The following is a 25,968-nucleotide window of genomic DNA, read 5'->3' on the forward strand; positions in this document are numbered from 1 at the left end:
AAAAAAAGTCTGCAGAAATCTCCCATTGTTCTCGGAATTCTGCTGAAGATTAAAAATGCTTTGGAAAACTTCGATTGTTCTCGGAATTCTGCTGAAGTTTAAAAATGTTTTGGAACTCTTCCATTGTTCTCAGAATTCTGCTGAAGTTTAAAAATGCTTTGGAACTCATCCATTGCTCTTGGAATTCTGCTGAAGTTTAAAAATGCTTTGGAATACTTCCATCGTTCTCGGAATTTTGCTATAGTTTAAAAATAGTTTGTAGAACTCTCCCCTTCATCTCGGAATTCTGCAGAAGTTTTAAAATGCTTTGGAACTCTCCCATTTTTCTCGGAATGCTTTTTTTTTAAATAAATCTGTAGAACTCTCCCATTGTTCTCGAAATTATGCTAAAGTTTAAAAATGCTTTGAAACTCTTCCATTGTTCTCGGAATTCTGCTGAAGTTTAAAAATGCTTTGGATCTCTTCCATTTTTCTCAGAGTTCGCTGAAATTTAAAAATGCTTTGGAACTCTCCCATTCTTCTCGGAATGTTATTCTTTTTTAAAAAAAAAGTCTGTAAAACTCTTCCACTGTTCTCGGAATTCTACTGAAGTTTAAAAATGCTTTGGAACTCTTCCATTGTTCTTGGAATGCTGCTGAAGTTTAAAAATGCTTTCGAACTCTCTCATCGTTCTCGGAATGTTATGGTTTTTTAAAAATCAGTCTGTAGAACTCTCCCATAGTTCACGGAATTCTGCAGAAGATTAAAAATGCTTTGGAACTCTTCCATTGTTCTCGGAATTCTGATGAAGTTAAAAATAGTCTGTAGAAATCTACCTTTGTTCTCAGAATTCTGCTGGAGTTTAAAAATGCTTTGGAACTCTTCCATTGTTCTCGGAAATCTGATGAAGTTTGAAAATGCTTTGCAACTTTTCCATTGTTCTCGGAATTCTGATGAAGTTTAAAAAGGCTTTGGAACTCTTCCATTGTTCTCGGAATTCTGCAGAAGTTTAAAAATGCTTTGGAACTCTTCCATTGTTCTCAGAATTCTGCTGAAGTTAAAAAATAGTTTGTAGGACTCTCCTATTGTTTTTGCAATTCTGCTGAAGTCTAAATATGCTTTGGAACTCTTTCATTGTTCTCGGAATTCTGCTGAAGTTTAAAAATGCTTTGGAACTCTCCCATTGTTCTCAAATGTTATTGTTTTTTTTTTTTAAAAAGTCTGTAAAACTCTCCCATTGTTCTTGGAATTCTGCTGAAGTTTAAAAATGCTTTGGAACTTTTCCATTGTTCTCGGAATTCTTCTGATTTTAAAAATAGCCTGTACAACTCTCCCATTGTACTCGGTATTTTGCTGAAGATTAAAAATGCTTTGGAACTCTTCCATTGGTCTCAGGTATCTGCTGTAGTTTAAAAATGCTTTGGAACTCTTCCATTGTTCTTGGAATTCTACTGAAGTTTTAAAGCACATTGGAACTCTCCTATTGTTCTCAGAATGATATTGTATTTTTAAATCAACCTGTAGAACTTTAACATTGAATTCGGCATTCTGCTGAAGTTTAAAAATGCTTTGGAACTCTCCCATTGTTCTCGGTATGTTATTTTTTTTTATGTCTGTAGAACTCTCCCTTTGTTCTCGGAATTTTGCTGAAGTTTAAAAATGCTTTGGAACTCTCCCATCGTTCTCGGAATGTTATTGTTTTTTTTAAGTAAGTCTGTAGAACTCTCCCATTGTTCTCGGAATTCTGCTAAAGTTTAAAAATGCTTTGGAATTCTTCCATTGTTCTCGGATTTCTGCTGAAGTGTAAAAATGCTTTGAAACTCTTCCTTTGTTCTCGGAATTCTGCTGAAGTTTAAAAATAATTTGTAGAATTCTACAAATGTTCTCGGAATTCTGCTGAAGTTTAAATATGCTTTGAACCTCCCCCATTGTTATCGAAATGTTATTATTTTTTTTAAATAAGTCTGTAGAACTCTCGCATTGTTCTCGGAATTCTAATGAAGTTTAAAAATGCGTTGGAACTCGCTCATTGATCTAGGAATTCTTATGAAGTTTAAAAATGCTTAGGAGCTCTCCCATTGTTCTCGGATTGTTATTGTTTTTTAAAAAAAGTCTTCAGAAATCTCCCATTGTTCTCGGAATTCTGCTGAAGATTAAAAATGCTTTGGAAAGCTTCCATTGTTCTCGGAATTCTGCTGAAGTTTAAAAATGCTTTGGATTACTTCCATTGTTCTCGGAATTTTGCTATAGTTTAAAAACAGTTTGTAGAACTCTCCCCTTCATCTCGGAATTCTGCAGAAGTTTTAAAATGCTTTCGAACTCTCCCATTTTTCTCGGAATGTTTTTTTTTTTCAATAAGTCTGTAGAACTCTCCCATTGTTCTTGGAATTCGGCTGAAGTTAAAAAATGCTTTGGAACTCTTCCATTGTTCTCGGAATTCTGCTGAAGTTTAAAAATAGTCTGTCGAACTCTACCATTGTTCTCTGAATTCTGCTGAAGTTTAAAAATGCTTTGGAACTCTCCCATTGTTCTTGGTATACTGCTGAAGTATAAAAATGCTTTGGAACTCTCCTATTGTTCTCGAAATGTTTTTCTTTTTTTCAAATCATCCTGTAGAACTCTAAAATTGTTCTCAGTATTCTGTTGACGTTTAAAAATGCTTTGGAACTCTTCCATTGTTCTCGGAATTCTGCTGAAGATTAAAAATAGTCTGTAGAACTCTACCATTGTTCTCAGAATTCAACTAAAGTTTAAAATTGCTTTGGAACTTTTCCATTGTTTTTGAAATTCTGATGAAGTTTAAAAATCCTTTGGAAGTCGTCCATTGTTCTCGGAATTCTGCTGAAGTTTAAAAATGGTTTGTAGAACTCTCCTATTGTTCTGGGAATTCTGCTGAAGTTTAAATATGCTTTGAAACTCTCCCATTGTTCTCGGAATTTTGCAGAAGTTTAAAAATGCTTTGGATCTCTCCCATTTTTCTCGGAATGTTATTTTTTTTTAAAATAAGTCTGTAGAACTCTCCCATTGTTCTCGAAATTCTGCTGAAGTTTAAAAATGGTCTGTAGAACACTCCCATTGTTCTTGAAAATCGGCTAAATTTTAAAAATGCTTTGAAACTTTTCCATTGTTCTTGGTATTCTGCTGATGTTTAAAAATGCTTTGGGACGCTTCCATTGTTCTAGGAATTCAGCTGAAGTTTAAAAATGCTTTGGAACTCTTCCATTGTTCTCAGAATTCTGCTGAAGTTTAATAATAGTCTGTAGAACTCTACCATTGTTCTCGGGTTTCTACTGAAGTTTAAAAATGCTTTGGAAGTCTTCCATTGTTCTCGGAATTCTGCTGAAGTTTAAAAATGCTTTGGAACACTTCCGTTGCTATCGGACATCTGCTGCAGTTTAAAAATGTTTTGGAACTCTCCCATTGTTCTCGGAATGTTATTGTTTTTTTTAAATAAATATGTAGAAATCTCCCATTGTTCTCGGAATTCTGCTGAAGTTTAAAAAGGCTTGGGAACTCTTCCATTGTTCTTGGTATTCTGCTGAAGTTTAAAAATGCATTGGAACGCTCCCATTTTTCTCGGAATACTGCTGAAGTTTAAAAATGCTTTGGAACTCTCCCATTGTTCTCGAAATGTTTTTGTTTTTTTTTAAATCAGCCTGTAGAACTCTCCCATTGTTCTCGGAATTCGGTTGAAGTTTAAAAAGGCTTTGGAACTCTTCCATTGTTCTCGGTATTCTGCTGAAATTTAAAAATGCTTTGGAACTCTCCCATTGTTCTCGGAATGTTATTGTATTTTTTTTATGTCTGTAGAACTCTCCCATTGTTCTCGGAATTTTGCTGAAGTTTAAAAATGCTTTGGAACTCTTCCATTGTTCTCGGAATTCTGCTGAAGTTTAAAAATGCTTTGGAACTCTTCCATTGTACTCGTAATTCTGCTGAAGTTTAAAAATGCTTTGGAACTCTCCCATTGTTCTCGGAATGTTACTGTGTTTTTTAAATAAGTCTGTAGAACTCTCCCATTGTTCTCGGAATTCAGTTAAAGTTTAAAAATGCTTTGGAACTCTTCCATTGTTCACGAAATTCTGCTGAAGTTTAAAAATGCTTTGGAACACTTCATTTGTTCTCGGAATTCTGCTGAAGTTTAAAAATGCTTTGGAACACTTCCATTGTTATCGGAATACTGCTGAAGTTTAAAAATAATCTGTAGAACTCTCCCATTGTTCTCGAAAATCTGCTGAATATTAAAAATGCTTTGGAACTTTTCCATTGTTCCTGGAATTCTTCTGAAGTTTAAAAATGTTTTGGAATTCTCCCATTGTTCTCGGAATTCTGCTGAAGTTTAAAAATGCTTTGGAACTCTTCCATTGTTCTCGGAATTCTGCTGAAGTTTAAAAATGCTTTGGGACACTTCCATTGTTCTCGGAATTCAGCTGAATTTAAAAAAGCTTTGGAACTCTTCCAATGTTCTCGGATTTCTGCTGAAGTTTAGAAATAGTCTGTAGAACTCTACCCTTGTTCTCGGGTTTCTACTAAAGTTTAAAAATGCTTTGGAACTCTTCCATTGTTCTCGGAATTCTGCTGAAGTTTAAAAATGCTTTGGAACACTTCCGTTGTTATCTGACTTCTGCTCCAGTTTAAAAATGTTTTGAAACTCTCCCATTGTTCTCGGAATGTTGTTGTTTTTTTTATAAAAATATGTAGAACTCTCCCATTGTACTCAGAATTCTGCTGAAGTTTAAAAAGGCTTTGGAACTCTTCCATTGTTCTCGGTATTCTACTGAAATATAAAAATGCTTTGGAACTCTCCCATTGTTATCGGAATGTTATTGTGTTTTTTAAATAAGTCTTTAGAACTCTCCCATTGTTCTCGGAATTCTGCTAAAGTTTAAAAATGCTTTGGAACTCTTCCATCGTTCAGGGAATTCTGCTGAAGTTTAAAAATGCTTTGGAACTCTTCATTTGTTCTCGGAATTCTGCTGAAGTTTAAAAATGCTTTGGAACGCTTCCATTGTTATCGGAATTCTGCTGAAGTTTAAAAATAATCTTTAGAATTCTCCCATTGTTCTCGAAAATCTGCTGAATTTTAAAAATGCTTTGAAACTTTTCCTTTGTTCCTGGAATTCTCCTGAAGCTTAAAAATGCTTTGGAACTCTCCCATTGTTCTCGAAATGTTTTTGTTTTTTTTTAAATCAGCCTGTAGAACTCTCCCATTGTTCTCGGAATTCTGTTGAAGTTTAAAAATGCTTTGGAACTCTTCCATTGTTCTCGGAATTCTGCTGATGATTAAAAAATAGTCTGTAGAACCCTTCCATTGTTCTCGGAATTCTGCTGATTTTAAAAATGGTTTGTAGAACTCTCCTATTGCTCTCGGAATTCTGCTGAAGTTTAAATATGCTTTGGAACTCTCCCATTGTTCTCGGAATTTTGCTGAAGTTTAAAAATGCTTTGGAACTCTCCCATTGTTCTCGGAATGTTATTGTTTTTTTTAAGTCTGTAGAACTCTCCCATTGTTCTCGAAATTCTGCTGAAGTTTAAAAATGCTTTGGAACACTTCCATTCTTCTCCAAATTCTGCTGAAGTTTAGAAATGGTCTGTAGAACACTCCCATTGTTCTCGAAAATCTGCTTAATATTGAAAATGCTTTGGAACTTTTCCATTGTTCTCGGTATTCTGCTGAAGTTTAAAAATGCTTTGGGACACTTCCATTGTTCTCGGAATTCAGCTGAAGTTTAAAAAAGCTTTGGAACTCTTCCAATGTTCTCAGATTTCTGCTGAAGTTTAGAAATAGTCTGTAGAACTCTACCCTTGTTCTCGGGTTTCTACTGAGGTTTAAAAATGCTTTGGAACTCTTCCATTGTTCTCGGAATTCTGATGAAGTTTAAAAATGCTTTGGAACACTTCCGTTGCTATCGGACTTCTGCTCCAGTTTAAAAATGTTTTGGAACTCTCCCATTGTTCTCGAAATGTTATTGTTTTTTTTAAATAAATATGTAGAACTCTCCCATTGTTCTCGGAAATCTGCTGAAGTTTAAAAAGGCTTTGGAACTCTTCCAATGTTCTCGCTATTCTGCTGAAATTTAAAAATGCTTTGGAACTCTCCCATTGTTCTCGGAATTTTGCTGAAGTTTAAAAATGCTTTGGAACTCTTCCATTGTTCTCGGAATTCTGCTGAAGTTTAAAAATGCTTTGGAACTTTTCCATTGGTCAGGAAATTCTGCTGAAATTTAAAAATGCTTTGGAACTCTTCATTTGTACCCGGAATTCTGCTGAAGTTTAAAAATGCTTTGGAACACTTCCATTGTTATCGGAATTCTGCTGAAGTTTAAAAATAATCTGTAGAACTCTCCCATTGTTCTCGAAAATCTGCTGAATATTAAAAATGCTTTGGAACTTTTCCATTGTTCCTGGAATTCTTCTGAAGTTTAAAAATGCTTTGGAACTCTCCCATTGTTCTCGGAATTCTGCTGAAATTTAAAAATGCTTTGGGACACTTCCATTGTTCTCGGAATTCAGCTGAAGTTTAAAAATGCTTTGGAACTCTTCCATTGTTCTCGGATTTCTGCTGAAGTTTAGAAATAGTCTGTAGAACTCTACCCTTGTTCTCGGGTTTCTACTGAAGTTTAAAAATGCTTTGGAACTCTTCCATTGTTCTCGGAATTCTGCTGAAGTTTAAAAATGCTTTGGAACACTTCCGTTGCTTTCGGACTTCTGCTCCAGTTTAAAAATGTTTTGGAACTCTCCCACTGTTCTCGTAATGTTGTTTTTTTAAAATAAATATGTAGAACTCTCCCATTGTACTCGGAATTCTGCTGAAGTTTAAAAAGGCTTTGGATATCTTCCATTGTTCTCGGTATTCTACTGAATTTTAAAAATGCTTTGGAACTCTCCCATCGTTATCGGAATGTTATTGGGTTTTTTTTTATGTCTGTAGAACTCTCCACTTGTTCTCGGAATGTTATTGTGTTTTTTAAATAAGTTTTAGAACTCTCCCATTGTTCTCGGAATTCTGCTGAAGTTTAAAAATGCTTTGGAACTCTTCCATTGTCTCGGAATTCTGCTGAAGTTTAAAAATGCTTTGGAACTCTTCCAATGTTCTCGGATTTCTGCTGAAGTTTAGAAATAGTCTGTAGAACTCTACCCTTGTTCTCGGGTTTCTACTGAAGTTTAAAAATGCTTTGGAACTCTTCCATTGTTCTCGGAATTCTGCTGAAGTTTAAAAATGCTTTGGAACACTTCCGTTTTTATCGGACTTCTGCTCCAGTTTAAAAATGTTTTGGAACTCTCCCATTGTTCTCGGAATGTTGTTGTTTTTTTTAAATAAATATGTAGAACTCTCCCATTGTACTCGTAATTCTGCTGAAGTTTAGAAAGGCTTTGGATCTCTTCCACTGTTCTCGGTATACTACTGAAATTTAAAAATGCTTTGGAACTCTCCCATTGTTCTCGGAAATTTTGCTGAAGTTTAAAAATGCTTTGGAACTCTTCCATTGTTCTCGGAATTCTGCTGAAGTTTAAAAATGCTTTGGAACTTTCCCATTGTTCTCGGAGTATTACTTTGTTTTTTAAATAAGTCTGTAGAACTCTCCCATTGTTCTCGGAATTCTGCTAAAGTTTAAAAATGTTTTGGAACTCTTCCATTGTTCACGAAATTCTGCTGAAGTTTAAAAATGCTTTGGAACTCTTCATTTGCACCGGAATTCTGCTGAAGTTTAAAAATGCTTTGGAACACTTCCATTTTTATCGGAATTCTGCTGAAGTTTAAAAATAATCTGTAGAACTCTCCCATTGTTCTCGAAAATCTGCTGAATATTAAAAATGCTTTGGAAATTTTCCATTGTTCCTGGAATTCTTCTGAAGTTTAAAAATGCTTTGGAACTCTCCCATTGTTCTCGGAATTCTGCTGAAGTTTAAAAATGCTTTGGAACTCTTCCATTGTTCTTGGAATTCTGCTGAAATTTAAAAATGCTTTGGGACACTTCCATTGTTCTCGGAATTCAGCTGAAGTTTAAAAATGCTTTGGAACTCTTCCAATGTTCTCGGATTTCTGCTGAAGTTTAGAAATAGTCTGTAGAACTCTACCCTTGTTCTCGGGTTTCTACTGAAGTTTAAAAATGCTTTGGAACTCTTCCATTGTTCTCGGAATTCTGCTGAAGTTTAAAAATGCTTTGGAACACTTCCGTTGTTATCGGACTTCTGCTCCAGTTTAAAAATGTTTTGGAACTCTCCCATTGTTCTCGGAATGTTGTTGTTTTATTTAAATAAATATGTAGAACTCTCCCATTGTACTCAGAATTCTGCTGAAGTTTAAAAAGGCTTTGGATCTCTTCCATTGTTCTCGGTATTCTACTGAAATTTAAAAATGCTTTCGAACTCTCCCATTGTTATCGGAATGTTACTGTTTTTTTTTTATGTCTGTAGAACTCTCCCCTTGTTCTCGGAATGTTATTGTGTTTTTTAAATAAGTTTTAGAACTCTCCCATTGTTCTCGGAATTCTGCTGAAGTTTAAAAATGCTTTGGAACTCTTCCATTGTTCTCGGAATTCTGCTGAAGTTTAAAAATGCTTTGGGACACTTCCATTGTTCTCGGAATTCAGCTGAAGTTTAAAAATGCTTTGGAACTCTTCCAATGTTCTCGGATTTCTGCTGAAGTTTAGAAATAGTCTGTAGAACTCTACCCTTGTTCTCGGGTTTCTACTGAAGTTTAAAAATGCTTTGGAACTCTTCCATTGTTCTCGGAATTCTGCTGAAGTTTAAAAATGCTTGGGAACACTTCCATTGTTATCGGACTTCTGCTCCAGTTTAAAAATGTTTTGGAACTCTCCCACTGTTCTCGGAATGTTGTTGTTTTTTTTAAATAAATATGTAGAACTCTCCCATTGTACTCGGAATTCTGCTGAAGTTTAAAAAGGCTTTGGATCTCTTCCATTGTTCTCGGTATTCTACTGAAATTTAAAAATGCTTTGGAACTCTCCCATTGTTATCGGAATGTTATTGTTTTTTTTTTATGTCTGTAGAACTCTCCCCTTGTTCTCGGAATGTTATTGTGTTTTTTAAATAAGTCTTTAGAACTCTCCCATTGTTCTCGGAAATTCTGCTAAAGTTTAAAAATGCTTTGGAACTCTTCCATCGTTCACGGAATTCTGCTGAAGTTTAAAAATGCTTTGGAACTTTTCATTTGTTCTCGGAATTCTGCTGAAGTTTAAAAATGCTTTGGAACACTTCCGTTGTTATCGGACTTCTGCTCCAATTTAAAAATGTTTTGGAACTCTCCCATTGTTTTCGGAATGTTGTTTTTTTTATAAAAATATGTAGAACTCTCCCATTGTACTCGGAATTCTGCTGAAGTTTAAAAAGGCTTTGGAACTCTTCCATTGTTATGGGAATGTTATTGTGTTTTTTAAATAAGTCTTTAGAACTCTCTCATTGTTCTCGGAATTCTGCTAAAGTTTAAAAATGCTTTGGAACTCTTCCATCGTTCAGGGAATTCTGCTGAAGTTTAAAAATGCTTTGGAACTCTTAATTTGTTCTCGGAATTCTGCTGAAGTTTAAAAATGCTTTGGAACGCTTCCATTGTTATCGGAATTCTGCTGAAGTTTAAAAATAATCTTTAGAATTCTCCCATTGTTCTCGAAAATCTGCTGAATTTTAAAAATGCTTTGAAACTCTTCCTTTCTTCCTGGAATTCTTCTGAAGCTTAAAAATGCTTTGGAACTCTCCCATTGTTCTCGAAATGTTTTTGTTTTTTTTTAAATCAGCCTGTAGAACTCTCCCATTGTTCTCGGAATTCTGTTGCAGTTTAAAAATGCTTTGGAACTCTTCCATTGTTCTCGGAATTCTGCTGACGATTAAAAAATAGTCTGTAGAACCCTTCCATTGTTCTCGGAATTCTGCTGATTTTAAAAATGGTTTGTAGAACTCTTCTATTGTTCTCGGAATTCTGCTGAAGTTTAAATATGCTTTGGAACTCTCCCATTGTTCTCGGAATTTTGCTGAAGTTTAAAAATGCTTTGGAACTCTCCCATTGTTCTCGGAATGTTATTGTTTTTTTTAAGTCTGTAGAACTCTCCCATTGTTCTCGAAATTCTGCTGAAGTTTAAAAATGCTTTGGGACACTTCCATTGTTCTCAGAATTCAGCTGAAGTTTAAAAAAGCTTTGGAAATCTTCCAATGTTCTCAGATTTCTGCTGAAGTTTAGAAATAGTCTGTAGAACTCTACCCTTGTTCTCGGGTTTCTACTGAAGTTTAAAAATGCTTTGGAACTCTTCCATTGTTCTCGGAATTCTGATGAAGTTTAAAAATGCTTTGGAACACTTCCGTTGTTATCGGACTTCTGCTCCAGTTTAAAAATGTTTTGGAACTCTCCCATTGTTCTCGAAATGTTATTGTTTTTTTTAAATAAATATGTAGAGCTCTCCCATTGTTCTCAGAATTCTGCTGAAGTTTAAAAAGGCTTTGGAACTCTTCCAATGTTCTCACTGTTCTGCTGAAATTTAAAAATGCTTTGGAACTCTCCCATTGTTCTCGGAATTTTTCCTGAAGTTTAAAAATGCTTTGGAACTCTTCCATTGTTCTCGGAATTCTGCTGAAGTTTAAAAATGCTTTGGAACACTTCCGTTGTTATCGGACTTCTGCTCCAGTTTAAAAAGGTTTTGGAACTCTCCCATTGTTCTCGGAATGTTGTTGTTTTTTTTAAATAAATATGTAGAACTCTCCCATTGTACTCGGAATTCTGCTGAAGTTTAAAAAGGCTTTGGATCTCTTCCATTGTTCTCGGTATTCTACTGAAATTTAAAAATGCTTTGGAACTCTCCCATTGTTATCAGAATGTTATTGGTTTTTTTTTATGTCTGTAGAACTCTCCCCTTGTTCTCGGAATGTTATTGTGTTTTTTAAGTAAGTTTTAGAACTCTCCCATTGTTCTCGGAATTCTGCTGAAGTTTAAAAATGCTTTGGAACTCTTCCATCGTTCTCGGAATTCTGCTGAAGTTTAAAAATGCTTTGGGACACTTCCATTGTTCTCGGAATTCAGATGAAGTTTAAAAATGCTGTGGAACTCTTCCAATGTTCTCGGATTTCTGCTGAAGTTTAGAAATAGTCTGTAGAACTCTACCCTTGTTCTCGGGTTTCTACTGAAGTTTAGAAATGCTTTGGAACTCTTCCATTGTTCTCGGAATTCTGCTGAAGTTTAAAAATGCTTTGGAACACTTCCATTTTTATCGGACTTCTGCTCCAGTTTAAAAATGTTTTGGAACTCTCCCATTGTTCTCGGAATGTTGTTGTTTTTTTTAAATAAATATGTAGAACTCTCCCATTGTACTCGGAATTCTGCTGAAGTTTAAAAAGGCTTTGGATCTCTTCCATTGTTCTCGGTATTCTACTGAAATTTAAAAATGCTTTGGAACTCTCCCATTGTTATCAGAATGTTATTGGGGTTTTTTTATGTCTGTAGAACTCTCCCCTTGTTCTCGGAATGTTATTGTGTTTTTTAAGTAAGTTTTAGAACTCTCCCATTGTTCTCGGAATTCTGCTGAAGTTTAAAAATGCTTTGGAACTCTTCCATCGTTCTCGGAATTCTGCTGAAGTTTAAAAATGCTTTGGGACACTTCCATTGTTCTCGGAATTCAGCTGAAGTTTAAAAATGCTGTGGAACTCTTCCAATGTTCTCGGATTTCTGCTGAAGTTTAGAAATAGTCTGTAGAACTCTACCCTTGTTCTCGGGTTTCTACTGAAGTTTAGAAATGCTTTGGAACTCTTCCATTGTTCTCGGAATTCTGCTGAAGTTTAAAAATGCTTTGGAACACTTCCATTTTTATCGGACTTCTGCTCCAGTTTAAAAATGTTTTGGAACTCTCCCATTGTTCTCGGAATGTAGTTGTTTCTTTAAAATAAATATGTAGAACCCTCCAATTGTACACGGAATTCTGCTGAAGTTTAAAAAGGCTTTGGATCTCTTCCATTGTTCTCGGTATTCTACTGAAGTTTAAAAATGCTTTGGAACTCTCCCATTGTTATCGGAATGTTATTGTTTTTTTTTTATGTCTGTAGAACTCTCCCCTTGTTCTCGGAATGTTATTGTGTTTTTTAAATAAGTCTTTAGAACTCTCCCATTGTTCTCGGAATTCTGCTAAAGTTTAAAAATGCTTTGGAACTCTTCTATCGTTCACGGAATTCTGCTGAAGTTTAAAAATGCTTTGGAACTTTTCATTTGTTCTCGGAATTCTGCTGAAGTTTAAAAATGCTTTGGAACGCTTCCATTGTTATCGGAATTCTGCTGAAGTTTAAAAATAATCTTTAGAATTCTCCCATTGTTCTCAAAATCTGCTGAATTTTAAAAATGCTTTGAAACTTTTACTTTGCTCCTGGAATTCTTCTGAAGTTTAAAAATGCTTTGGAACTCTCCCATTGTTCTCGGAATTCTGCTGAAGTTTAAAAATGCTTTGGAACTCTTCCATTGTTCTCGGAATTCTGCTGAAGTTTAAAGATGCTTTGGAACTCTTCCATTGTTCTCAGAAATTTGCTGAAGTTTAAAAATAGCCTGTAGTACTCTCCCATTGTTCTCGGTATTCTGCTGAAGTTTAAAAATGCTTTGGAATTCTTCCATTGGTCTTAGATATCTTCTGATGTTTAAAAATGCTTTGGAACTCTTCCATTGTTCTTGGAATTCTGCTGAAGTTTTAAAAAGCTTTGGAACACTCCCATTGTTCTTGAAATTTTTTTGTATTTTTAAATCAATATGTAGAACTTTACCATTGTTCTCCGTATTCTGCTGAAGTTTAATAATGCTTCGGAGCTCTCCCATTTTTCTCGGAATGTTATTGGTATTTTTTTGGGTATGTAGTACTCTCCCATTGTTCTCGGAATTTTGATGAAGTTTAAAAATGCTTTGGAACTCTCCCATTGTTCTTGAATGTTAATGTTTTTTTTTGTGTATGTAGAACTCTTCCATTGTACTCGGAATTCTGCTGAAGTTTAAAAATAGTTTCTAGAACTCTACCATTGTTCTCGGAATTCTGCTGCATTTTAAAAATGCTTTGGAACTCTTCCATTGTTCTCGGAATTCTGCTGAAGTTTAAAAATGCTTTGGAAAACTTCCGTTGTTATCGGACTTCTGCTCCAGTTTAAAAATGTTTTGGAACTCTCTCATTGTTCTCGAAATGTTATTGTTTTTTTTAAATAAATATGTAGAACTCTCCCATTGTTCTCTGAATTCTGCTGAAGTTTAAAAATGCTTTCGAACTCTCCCATTGTACTCGGAATTCTGCTGAAGTTTAAAAATGCTTTGGAACTCTCCCATTGTTCTCGGAATGTTACTGTGTTTTTTAAATAAGTCTGTAGAACTCTCCCATTGTTCCCGGAATTTTGCTAAAGTTTATAAATGCTTTGGAACTCTTCCATTGTTCACGGAATTCTGCTGAAGTTTAAAAATGCTTTGGAACTCTTCATTTGTTCTCCGAATTCTGCTGAAGTTTAAAAATGCTTTGGAACACTTCCATTGTTATCGGAATTCTGCTGAAGTTTAAAAATAATCTGTAGAACTCTCCCATTGTTCGCGAATATCTGCTGAATATTAAAAATGCTTTGGAACTTTTCCATTGTTCCTGGAATTCTTCTGAAGTTTAAAAATGCTTTGGAACTTTCCCATTGTTCTTGGAATTCTGCTCAAGTTTAAAAATGCTTTGGAACTCTTCCATTTTTCTCGTAATTCTGCTGAAGTTTAAAAATGCTTTGGGGCACTTCCATTGTTCTCGGAATTCAGCTGAAGTTTAAAAAAGCTTTGGAAATCTTCCAATGTTCTCGGATTTCTGCTGAAGTTTAGAAATAGTCTGAAGAACTCTACCCTTGTTCTCGGGTTTCTACTAAAGTTTAAAAATGCTTTGGAACTCTTCCATTGTTCTCGGAATTCTGCTGAAGTTTAAAAATGCTTTGGAACACTTCCGTTGTTATCTGACTTCTGCTCCAGTTTAAAAATGTTTTGGAACTCTCCCATTTTTCGCGGAATGTTATTGTTTTTTTAAATAAATATGTAGAACTCTCACATTGTACTCGGAATTCTGCTAAATTTTAAAAATGCTTTGAAACTTTTCCTTTGTTCCTGGAATTCTTCTGAAGCTTAAAAATGCTTTGGAACTCTCCCATTGTTCTCGAAATGTTTTTGTTTTTTTTTAAATCAGCCTGTAGAACTCTCCCATTGTTCTCGGAATTCTGTTGAAGTTTAAAAATGCTTTGGAACTCTTCCATTGTTCTCGGAATTCTGCTGATGATTAAAAAATAGTCTGTAGAACCCTTCCACTGTTCTCGGAATTCTGCTGATTTTAAAAATGGTTTGTAGAACTCTCCTATTGTTCTCGGAATTCTGCTGAAGTTTAAATATGCTTTGGAACTCTCCCATTGTTCTCGGAATTTTGCTGAAGTTTAAAAATGCTTTGGAACTCTCCCATTGTTCTCGGAATGTTATTGTTTTTTTTAAGTCTGTAGAACTCTCCCATTGTTCTCGAAATTCTGCTGAAGTTTAAAAATGCTTTGGAACACTTCCATTCTTCTCCAAATTCTGCTGAAGTTTAAAAATGGTCTGTAGAACACTCCCATTGTTCTCGAAAATCTGCTTAATATTGAAAATGCTTTGTAACTTTTCCATTGTTCTCGGTATTCTGCTGAAGTTTAAAAATGCTTTGGGACACTTCCATTGTTCTCGGAATTCAGCTGAAGTTTAAAAAAGCTTTGGAAATCTTCCAATGTTCTCAGATTTCTGCTGAAGTTTAGAAATAGTCTGTAGAACTCTACCCTTGTTCTCGGGTTTCTACTGAAGTTTAAAAATGCTTTGGAACTCTTCCATTGTTCTCGGAATTCTGATGAAGTTTAAAAATGCTTTGGAACACTTCCGTTGTTATCGGACTTCTGCTCCAGTTTAAAAATGTTTTGGAACTCTCCCATTGTTCTCGAAATGTTATTGTTTTTTTTAAATAAATATGTAGAACTCTCCCATTGTTCTCAGAATTCTGCTGAAGTTTAAAAAGGCTTTGGAACTCTTCCAATGTTCTCACTGTTCTGCTGATATTTAAAAATGCTTTGGAACTCTCCCATTGTTCTCGGAATTTTTCCTGAAGTTTAAAAATGCTTTGGAACTCTTCCATTGTTCTCGGAATTCTGCTGAAGTTTAAAAATGCTTTGGAACACTTCCGTTGTTATCGGACTTCTGCTCCAGTTTAAAAATGTTTTGGAACTCTCCCATTGTTCTCGGAATGTTGTTGTTTTTTTTAAATAAATATGTAGAACTCTCCCATTGTACTCGGAATTCTGCTGAAGTTTAAAAAGGCTTTGGATCTCTTCCATTGTTCTCGGTATTCTACTGAAATTTAAAAATGCTTTGGAACTCTCCCATTGTTATCAGAATGTTATTGTTTTTTTTTATGTCTGTAGAACTCTCCCCTTGTTCTCGGAATGTTATTGTGTTTTTTAAGTAAGTTTTAGAACTCTCCCATTGTTCTCGGAATTCTGCTGAAGTTTAAAAATGCTTTGGAACTCTTCCATCGTTCTCGGAATTCTGCTGAAGTTTAAAAATGCTTTGGGACACTTCCATTGTTCTCGGAATTCAGCTGAAGTTTAAAAATGCTGTGGAACTCTTCCAATGTTCTCGGATTTCTGCTGAAGTTTAGAAATAGTCTGTAGAACTCTACCCTTGTTCTCGGGTTTCTACTGAAGTTTAGAAATGCTTTGGAACTCTTCCATTGTTCTCGGAATTCTGCTGAAGTTTAAAAATGCTTTGGAACACTTCCATTTTTATCGGACTTCTGCTCCAGTTTAAAAATGTTTTGGAACTCTCCCATTGTTCTCGGAATGTAGTTGTTTCTTTAAAATAAATATGTAGAACCCTCCAATTGTACTCGGAATTCTGCTGAAGTTTAAAAAGGCTTTGGATCTCTTCCATTGTTCTCGGTATTCTACTGAAGTTTAAAAATGCTTTGGAACTCTCCCATTGTTATCGGAATGTTATTGTTTTTTTTTTATGTCTGTAGAACTCTCCCCTTGTTCTCGGAATGTTATTGTGTTTTTTAAATAAGTCTTTAGAACTCTCCCATTGTTCTCGGAATTCTGCTAAAGTTTAAAAATGCTTTGGAACTCTTCTATCGTTCACGGAATTCTGCTGAAGTTTAAAAATGCTTTGGAACTTTTCATTTGTTCTCGGAATTCTGCTGAAGTTTAAAAATAATCTTTAGAATTCTCCCATTGTTCTCAAAATCTGCTGAATTTTAAAAATGCTTTGAAACTTTTACTTTGCTCCTGGAATTCTTCTGAAGTTTAAAAATGCTTTGGAACTCTCCCATTGTTCTCGGAATTCTGCTGAAGTTTAAAAATGCTTTGGAACTCTTCCATTGTTCTCGGAATTCTGCTGAAGTTTAAAGATGCTTTGGAACTCTTCCATTGTTCTCAGAAATTTGCTGAAGTTTAAAAATAGCCTGTAGTACTCTCCCATTGTTCTCGGTATTCTGCTGAAGTTTAAAAATGCTTTGGAATTCTTCCATTGGTCTTAGATATCTTCTGATGTTTAAAAATGCTTTGGAACTCTTCCATTGTTCTTGGAATTCTGCTGAAGTTTTAAAAAGCTTTGGAACACTCCCATTGTTCTTGAAATTTTTTTGTATTTTTAAATCAATATGTAGAACTTTACCATTGTTCTCCGTATTCTGCTGAAGTTTAATAATGCTTCGGAGCTCTCCCATTTTTCTCGGAATGTTATTGGTATTTTTTTGGGTATGTAGTACTCTCCCATTGTTCTCGGAATTTTGATGAAGTTTAAAAATGCTTTGGAACTCTCCCATTGTTCTTGAATGTTAATGTTTTTTTTGTGTATGTAGAACTCTTCCATTGTACTCGGAATTCTGCAGAAGTTTAAAAATAGTTTCTAGAACTCTACCATTGTTCTCGGAATTCTGCTGCATTTTAAAAATGCTTTGGAACTCTTCCATTGTTCTCGGAATTCTGCTGAAGTTTAAAAATGCTTTGGAAAACTTCCATTGTTATCGGACTTCTGCTCCAGTTTAAAAATGTTTTGGAACTCTCTCATTGTTCTCGAAATGTTATTGTTTTTTTTAAATAAATATGTAGAACTCTCCCATTGTTCTCGGAATTCTGCTGAAGTTTAAAAATGCTTTGGAACTCTCCCATTGTTCTCGGAATGTTACTGTGTTTTTTAAATAAGTCTGTAGAACTCTCCCATTGTTCCCGGAATTCTGCTAAAGTTTATAAATGCTTTGGAACTCTTCCATTGTTCACGGAATTCTGCTGAAGTTTAAAAATGCTTTGGAACTCTTCATTTGTTCTCCGAATTCTGCTGAAGTTTAAAAATGCTTTGGAACACTTCCATTGTTATCGGAATTCTGCTGAAGTTTAAAAATAATCTGTAGAACTCTCCCATTGTTCTCGAATATCTGCTGAATATTAAAAATGCTTTGGAACTTTTCCATTGTTCCTGGAATTCTTCTGAAGTTTAAAAATGCTTTGGAACTTTCCCATTGTTCTTGGAATTCTGCTCAAGTTTAAAAATGCTTTGGAACTCTTCCATTTTTCTCGTAATTCTGCTGAAGTTTAAAAATGCTTTGGGGCACTTCCATTGTTCTCGGAATTCAGCTGAAGTTTAAAAAAGCTTTGGAACTCTTCCAATGTTCTCGGATTTCTGCTGAAGTTTAGAAATAGTCTGAAGAACTCTACCCTTGTTCTCGGGTTTCTACTAAAGTTTAAAAATGCTTTGGAACTCTTCCATTGTTCTCGGAATTCTGCTGAAGTTTAAAAATGCTTTGGAACACTTCCGTTGTTATCTGACTTCTGCTCCAGTTTAAAAATGTTTTGGAACTCTCCCATTTTTCGCAGAATGTTATTGTTTTTTTAAATAAATATGTAGAACTCTCACATTGTACTCGGAATTCTGCTAAATTTTAAAAATGCTTTGAAACTTTTCCTTTGTTCCTGGAATTCTTCTGAAGCTTAAAAATGCTTTGGAACTCTCCCATTGTTCTCGAAATGTTTTTGTTTTTTTTTAAATCAGCCTGTAGAACTCTCCCATTGTTCTCGGAATTCTGTTGAAGTTTAAAAATGCTTTGGAACTCTTCCATTGTTCTCGGAATTCTGCTGATGATTAAAAAATAGTCTGTAGAACCCTTCCATTGTTCTCGGAATTCTGCTGATTTTAAAAATGGTTTGTAGAACTCTCCTATTGTTCTCGGAATTCTGCTGAAGTTTAAATATGCTTTGGAACTCTCCCATTGTTCTCGGAATTCTGCTGAAGTTTAAAAATGCTTTGGAACTCTTCCATTGTTCTCGGAATTCTGCTGAAGTTTAAAGATGCTTTGGAACTCTTCCATTGTTCTCAGAAATTTGCTGAAGTTTAAAAATAGCCTGTAGTACTCTCCCATTGTTCTCAGTATTCTGCTGAAGTTTAAAAATGCTTTGGAATTCTTCCATTGGTCTTAGATATCTTCTGATGTTTAAAAATGCTTTGGAACTCTTCCATTGTTCTTGGAATTCTGCTGAAGTTTTAAAAAGCTTTGGAACACTCCCATTGTTCTTGAAATTTTTTTGTATTTTTAAATCAATATGTAGAACTTTACCATTGTTCTCCGTATTCTGCTGAAGTTTAATAATGCTTCGGAGCTCTCCCATTTTTCTCGGAATGTTATTGGTATTTTTTTGGGTATGTAGTACTCTCCCATTGTTCTCGGAATTTTGATGAAGTTTAAAAATGCTTTGGAACTCTCCCATTGTTCTTGAATGTTAATGTTTTTTTTTGTGTATGTAGAACTCTTCCATTGTACTCGGAATTCTGATGAAGTTTAAAAATAGTTTCTAGAACTCTACCATTGTTCTCGGAATTCTGCTGCATTTTAAAAATGCTTTGGAACTCTTCCATTGTTCTCGGAATTCTGCTGAAGTTTAAAAATGCTTTGGAACTCTCTCATTGTTCTCGAAATGTTATTGTTTTTTTTAAATAAATATGTAGAACTCTCCCATTGTTCTCGGAATTCTGCTGAAGTTTAAAAATGCTTTCGAACTCTCCCATTGTACTCGGAATTCTGCTGAAGTTTAAAAATGCTTTGGAACTCTCCCATTGTTCTCGGAATGTTACTGTGTTTTTTAAATAAGTCTGTAGAACTCTCCCATTGTTCCCGGAATTCTGCTAAAGTTTATAAATGCTTTGGAACTCTTCCATTGTTCACGGAATTCTGCTGAAGTTTAAAAATGCTTTGGAACTCTTCATTTGTTCTCCGAATTCTGCTGAAGTTTAAAAATGCTTTGGAACACTTCCATTGTTATCGGAATTCTGCTGAAGTTTAAAAATAATCTGTAGAACTCTCCCATTGTTCGCGAATATCTGCTGAATATTAAAAATGCTTTGGAACTTTTCCATTGTTCCTGGAATTCTTCTGAAGTTTAAAAATGCTTTGGAACTTTCCCATTGTTCTTGGAATTCTGCTCAAGTTTAAAAATGCTTTGGAACTCTTCCATTTTTCTCGTAATTCTGCTGAAGTTTAAAAATGCTTTGGGGCACTTCCATTGTTCTCGGAATTCAGCTGAAGTTTAAAAAAGCTTTGGAAATCTTCCAATGTTCTCGGATTTCTGCTGAAGTTTAGAAATAGTCTGAAGAACTCTACCCTTGTTCTCGGGTTTCTACTAAAGTTTAAAAATGCTTTGGAACTCTTCCATTGTTCTCGGAATTCTGCTGAAGTTTAAAAATGCTTTGGAACACTTCCATTTTTATCGGACTTCTGCTCCAGTTTAAAAATGTTTTGGAACTCTCCCATTGTTCTCGGAATGTAGTTGTTTTTTTAAAATAAATATGTAGAACTCTCCCATTGTACTCGGAATTCTGCTGAAGTTTAAAAAGGCTTTGGATCTCTTCCATTGTTCTCGGTATTCTACTGAAATTTAAAAATGCTTTGGAACTCTCCCATTGTTCTCGGAATGTTATTGTTTTTTTTTATGTCTGTAGAACTCTCCCATTGTTCTCGGAATTTTGCTGAAGTTTAAAAATGCTTTGGAACTCTTCCATTGTTCTCGGAATTCTGCTGAAGTTTAAAAATTCTTTGAAACTCTCCCATTGTTCTCTGAATTCTGCTGAAGTTTAAAAATGCTTTGGAACTCTTCCATTGTTCTCTGAATTCTGCTGAAGTTTAAAAATGTTTTGGAACTCTTCCATTGTTGCCAGAATTCTGCTGAAGTTTAAAAATGCTTTGGAATGCTTCCATTGCTATCGGAATTCTGCTGAAGTTTAAAAATAATCTGTAGAAGTCTCCCATTGTTCTCGAAAATCTGCTGAATTTTAAAAATGCTTTGGAACTTTTCCATTGTTCCTGAAATTCTTCTGAAGTTTAAAAATGCTTTCGAACTCTCCCATTGTTCTCGAAATTCTACTGAAGTTTAAAAATGCTTTGGAACTCTTCCATTGTTCTCGGAATTCTGCTGAATTTAAAAATGCTTTGGAACTCTTCAATTGTTCTCAGAAATTTGCTGAAGTTTAAAAAAAGCCAGTGGAACTCTCCCATTGTTTTCGGTATTCTGCTGAAGTTTAAAAATGCTTTGGAACTCTTCCATTGGTCTTAGATATCTGCTGATGATTAAAAATGCTTTGGAACTCTCCCATTGTTCTTGGAATTCTGCTGAAGTTTTAAAAAGCTTCAGAACTCTTCCATTGTTCTTGGAATGTTATTGTATTTTTAAATCAGTATGTAGAACTTTACCATTGTTCTTGGTATTTTGCTGAAGTTTAAAAATGCCTCGGACCTTTCCCATTTTTCTCGGAATGTTATTGGGTTTTTTTTTGTGTATGTAGTACACTCCCATTGTTCTCGGAATTCTGCTGAAGTTTAAAAATAGTCTGTAGAGCTCTACCATTGTTCTCGGGATTCTGCTGAAGTTTAAAAATGATTTTTAACTCTTCCATTGTTCTCGGAATTCTGCTGAAGTTTAAAAATTCTATGGAACTCTTCCATTGTTCTTGGAATTCTGCTGAAGTTTACAAATGCTTTGGAACTCTCCCATTGTTCTCGGAATTCTGCTGAAGTTTAAAAATGCTTTGGAACTCTTCCATTGTTTTCGGAATTCTGCTGAAGTTTAAAAATGCTTTGGAACTCTTCCATTGTTCTCGGATATTTGCTGAAGTTTAAAAATAGCCTGTAGAACTCTCCCATTGTTCTCGGTATTCTCCTGAAGTTTGAAAATGCTTTGGAACTCATCCATTGGCCTTAGATATCTGCTGAAGTTTAAAAATGCTTTGGAACTCTTCCATTGTTCTTCGATTTCTACTGAAGTTTAAAAAGTCTTTGGAACTCTTCCATTGTTCTCGGTATTTTGCTGAAGTTTAAAAATGCTTTGGAACTCTCTCATTGTTTTCGGAATGTTTTTGTTTTTTTTAAATCAGCCTGTAGAATTCTCCCATTGATCTCGGAATTCTGTTGAAGTTTAAAAATGCTTTGGAACTCTTCCATTGTTCTCGGAATTCTGCTGAAGATTAAAAATAGTCTGTAGAACTCTACCATTGTTCTCAGAATTCTACTGAAGTTTAAAAATGATTTGGAACTTTTCCATTGTTCTCGGAATACTGCTGAAGTTTAATAATGCTTTGGAACTCTTCCATTGTTCTCGGATATTTGCTGAAGTTTAAAAATAGCCTGTAGAACTCTCCCATTGTTCTCGGTATTCTGCTGAAGTTTGAAAATGCTTTGGAACTCTTCCATTGTTCTTGGAATTCTACTGAAGTTTTAAAAAGCTTTAGAACTCTCCCAATTTTCTTGTAATGTTGTTGCATTTTTAAATCAATCTGTAGAACTTTACCATTGTTCTCGGAATTCTGCTGAAGTTTGAAAGTGCTTTGGACCTCTCCCATTGTTCTCGGAATGTTATTGATTTTTTTTTGTGTCTGTAGAACTCTCCCATTGTTCTCGGAATTTTGCTGAAGTTTAAAAATGCTTTGGAACTCTTCCATTGTTCTTGAATGTTATTGTTTTTTTTTTTAAATCAGTCTGTAGATCTCTTCCATTGTTCTCAGAATTCTGCTGAAGTTTAAAAATGCTTTGGAACTCTTCCACTGTTCTCGGAATTCTGCTAAAGTTTAAAAATAGTCTGTAGAACTCTACCATTGTTCTCAAAAATCTGCTGAATTTTAAAAATGCTTTGAAACTTTTCCTTTGTTCCTGGAATTCTTCTGAAGCTTATAAATGCTTTGGAACTCTCCCATTGCTCTCGAAATGTTTTTGTTTTTTTTTAAATCAGCCTGTAGAACTCTCCCATTGTTCTCGGAATTCTGTTGAAGTTTAAAAATGCTTTGGAACTCTTCCATTGTTCTCGGAATTCTGCTGATGATTAAAAAATAGTCTTTAGAACCCTTCCATTGTTCTCGGAATTCTGCTGAAGTTTAAAAATGGTTTGTAGAACTCTCCTATTGTTCTCGGAATTCTGCTGAAGTTTAAATATGCTTTGGAACACTCCCATTGTTCTCGGAATTTTGCTGAAGTTTAAAAATGCTTTGGAACTCTCCCATTGTTCTCGGAATGTTATTGTTTTTTTTAAATAAGTCTGTAGAACTCTCCCATTGTTCTCGAAATTCTGCTGAAGTTTAAAAATGCTTTGGAACACTTCCATTCTTCTCCAAATTCTGCTGAAGTTTAAAAATGTTCTGTAGAACACTCCCATTGTTCTTGAAAATCTGCTTAATATTGAAAATGCTTTGGAACTTTTCCATTGTTCTCGGTATTCTGCTGAAGTTTCAAAAAGCTTTGGAACTCTTCCAATGTTCTCAGATTTCTGCTGAAGTTTAGAAATAGTCTGTAGAACTCTACCCTTGTTCTCGGGTTTCTACTGAAGTTTAAAAATGCTTTGGAACTCTTCCATTGTTCTCGGAATTCTGATGAAGTTTAAAAATGCTTTGGAACACTTCCGTTGTTATCGGACTTCTGCTCCAGTTTAAAAATGTTTTGGAACTCTCCCATTGTTCTCGAAATGTTATTGTTTTTTTTAAATAAATATGTAGAACTCTCCCATTGTTCTCGGAATTCTGCTGAAGTTTAAAAAGGCTTTGGAACTCTTCCAATGTTGTCGCTATTCTGCTGAAATTTAAAAATGCTTTGGAACTCTCCCATTGTTCTCGGAATTTTGCTGAAGTTTAAAAATGCTTTGGAACTCTTCCATTGTTCTCGGAATTCTGCTGAAGTTTAAAAATGCTTTGGAACTTTCCCATTGTTCTCGGAGTGTTACTGTGTCTTTTAAATAAGTCTGTAGAACTCTCCCATTGTTCTCGGAATTCTGCTAAAGTTTAAAAATGCTTTGGAACTCTTCCATTGTTCACGAAATTCTGCTGAAGTTTAAAAATGCTTTGGAACTCTTCATTTGTACCCGGAATTCTGCTGAAGTTTAAAAATGCTTTGGAACACTTCCATTGTTATCGGAATTCTGCTGAAGTTTAAAAATAATCTGTAGAACTCTCCCATTTTTCTCGAAAATCTGCTGAATATTAAAAATGCTTTGGAACTTTTCCATTGTTCCTGGAATTCTTCTGAAGTTTAAAAATGCTTTGGATCTCTCCCATTGTTCTCGGAATTCTGCTGAAGTTTAAAAATGCTTTGGAACTCTTTCATTGTTCTCAGAATTCTGCTGAAATTTAAAAATGCTTTGGGACACTTCCATTGTTCTCGGAATTCAGCTGAAGTTTAAAAATGCTTTGGAACTCTTCCAATGTTCTCGGATTTCTGCTGAAGTTTAGATATAGTCTGTAGATCTCTACCCTTGTTCTCGGGTTTCTACTGAAGTTTAAAAATGCTTTGGAACTCTTCCATTGTTCTCGGAATTCTGCTGAAGTTTAAAAATGCTTTGGAACACTTCCGTTGTTATCGGACTTCTGCTCCAGTTTAAAAATGTTTTGGAACTCTCCCATTGTTCTCGGAATGTTGTTGTTTTTTTTAAATAAATATGTAGAACTCTCCCATTGTACTCGGAATTCTGCTGAAGTTTAAAAAGGCTTTGAATCTCTTCCATTGTTCTCGGTATTCTACTGAAATTTAAAAATGCTTTGGAACTCTCCCATTGTTATCGGAATGTTATTTATTTTTTTTATGTCTGTAGAACTCTCCCCTTGTTCTCGGAATGTTATTGTGTTTTTTAAATAAGTTTTAGAACTCTCCCATTGTTCTCGGAATTCTGCTGAAGTTTAAAAATGCTTTGGAACTCTTCCATTGTTCTCGGAAATCTGATGAAGTTTAAAAATGCTTTGGGACACTTCCATTGTTCTCGGAATTCAGCTGAAGTTTAAAAATGCTTTGGAACTCTTCCAATGTTCTCGGATTTCTGCTGAAGTTTAGAAATAGTCTGTAGAACTTTACCCTTGTTCTCGGGTTTCTACTGAAGTTTAAAAATGCTTTGGAACTCTTCCATTGTTCTCGGAATTCTGCTGAAGTTTAAAAATGCTTTGGAACACTTCCTTTTTTATTGGACTTCTGCTCCAGTTTAAAAATGTTTTGGAACTCTCCCATTGTTCTCGGAATGTTGTTGTTTTTTTTAAATAAATATGTAGAACTCTCCCATTGTACTCGGAATTCTGCTGAAGTTTAAAAAGGCTTTGGAACTCTCCCATTGTTATCGGAATTCTGTTAAAGTTTAAAAATGCTTTGGAACTCTTCCATCGTTCACGGAATTCTGCTGAAGTTTAAAAATGCTTTGGAACTTTTCATTTGTTCTCGCAATTCTGCTGAAGTTTAAAAATGCTTTGGAATGCTTCCATTGTTATCGGAATTCTGCTGAAGTTTAAAAATAATCTTTAGAATTCTCCCATTGTTCTCAAAAATCTGCTGAATTTTAAAAATGCTTTGAAACTTTTACTTTGTTCCTGGAATTCTTCTGAAGTTTAAAAATGCTTTGGAACTCTCCCATTGTTCTCGGAATTCTACTGAAGTTTAAAAATGCTTTGGAACTCTTCCATTGTTCTCGGAATTCTGCTGAAGTTTAAAAATGCTTTGGAACTCTTCCATTGTTCTCAGAAATTTGCTGAAGTTTAAAAATAGCCTGTAGTACTCTCCCGTTGTTCTCGGTATTCTGCTGAAGTTTAAAAATGCTTTGGAATTCTTCCATTGGTCTTAGATATCTGCTGATGTTTAAAAATGCTTTGGAACTCTTCCATTGTTCTTGGAATTCTGCTGAAGTTTTAAAAAGCTTTGGAACTCTCCCATTGTTCTTGGAATGTTATTGTATTTTTAAACCAATATGTAGAACTTTACCATTGTTCTCGGTATTCTGCTGAAGTTTAATAATGCTTCGGACCTCTCCCATTTTTCTCGGAATGTTATTGGTATTTTTTGGGGTATGTAGTACTCTCCCATTGTTCTCGGAATTTTGCTGAAGTTTAAAAATGCTTTGGAACTCTCCCATTGTTCTTGAATGTTATTGTTTTTTTTTGTGTATGTAGAACTCTTCCATTGTTCTCGGAATTCTTCTGAAGTTTAAAAATAGTTTGTAGTACTCTACCATTGTTCTCGGGATTCTGCTGAATTTTAAAAATGCTTTGGAACTCTCCCATTGTTCTCGGAATGTTATTGTTTTTTTAAATAAATATGTAGAACTCTCCCATTGTACTCGGAATTCTGCTGAAGTTTAAAAAGGCTTTGGAACTTTTCCATTGTTCTCGGTATTCTGCTGAAATTTAAAAATGCTTTGGAACTCTCCCATTGTACTCGGAATGTTAATGTTTTTTTTTATGTCTGTAGAACTCTCCCATTGTTCTCGGAATTTTGCTGAAGTTTAAAAATGCTTTGGAACTCTTCCATTGTTCTCGGAATTCTGATGAAGTTTAAAAATGCTTTGGAACTCTCCCATTGTTCTTGGAATGTTATTGTGTATTTTAAATAAGTCTGTAGAACTCTCCCATTGTTCTCGGAATTCTGCTAAAGTTTAAAAATGCTTTGGAACTCTTTCATTGTTCTCTGAATTCTGCTGAAGTTTAAAAATGTTTAGGAA

This window comes from Phyllobates terribilis, unplaced genomic scaffold, assembly GCF_046119375.1.
Source record: "Phyllobates terribilis strain yellow unplaced genomic scaffold, ASM4611937v1 Scaffold_11__3_contigs__length_659146591, whole genome shotgun sequence".
In the NCBI taxonomy this organism is placed as follows: Eukaryota; Metazoa; Chordata; class Amphibia; order Anura; family Dendrobatidae; genus Phyllobates; species Phyllobates terribilis.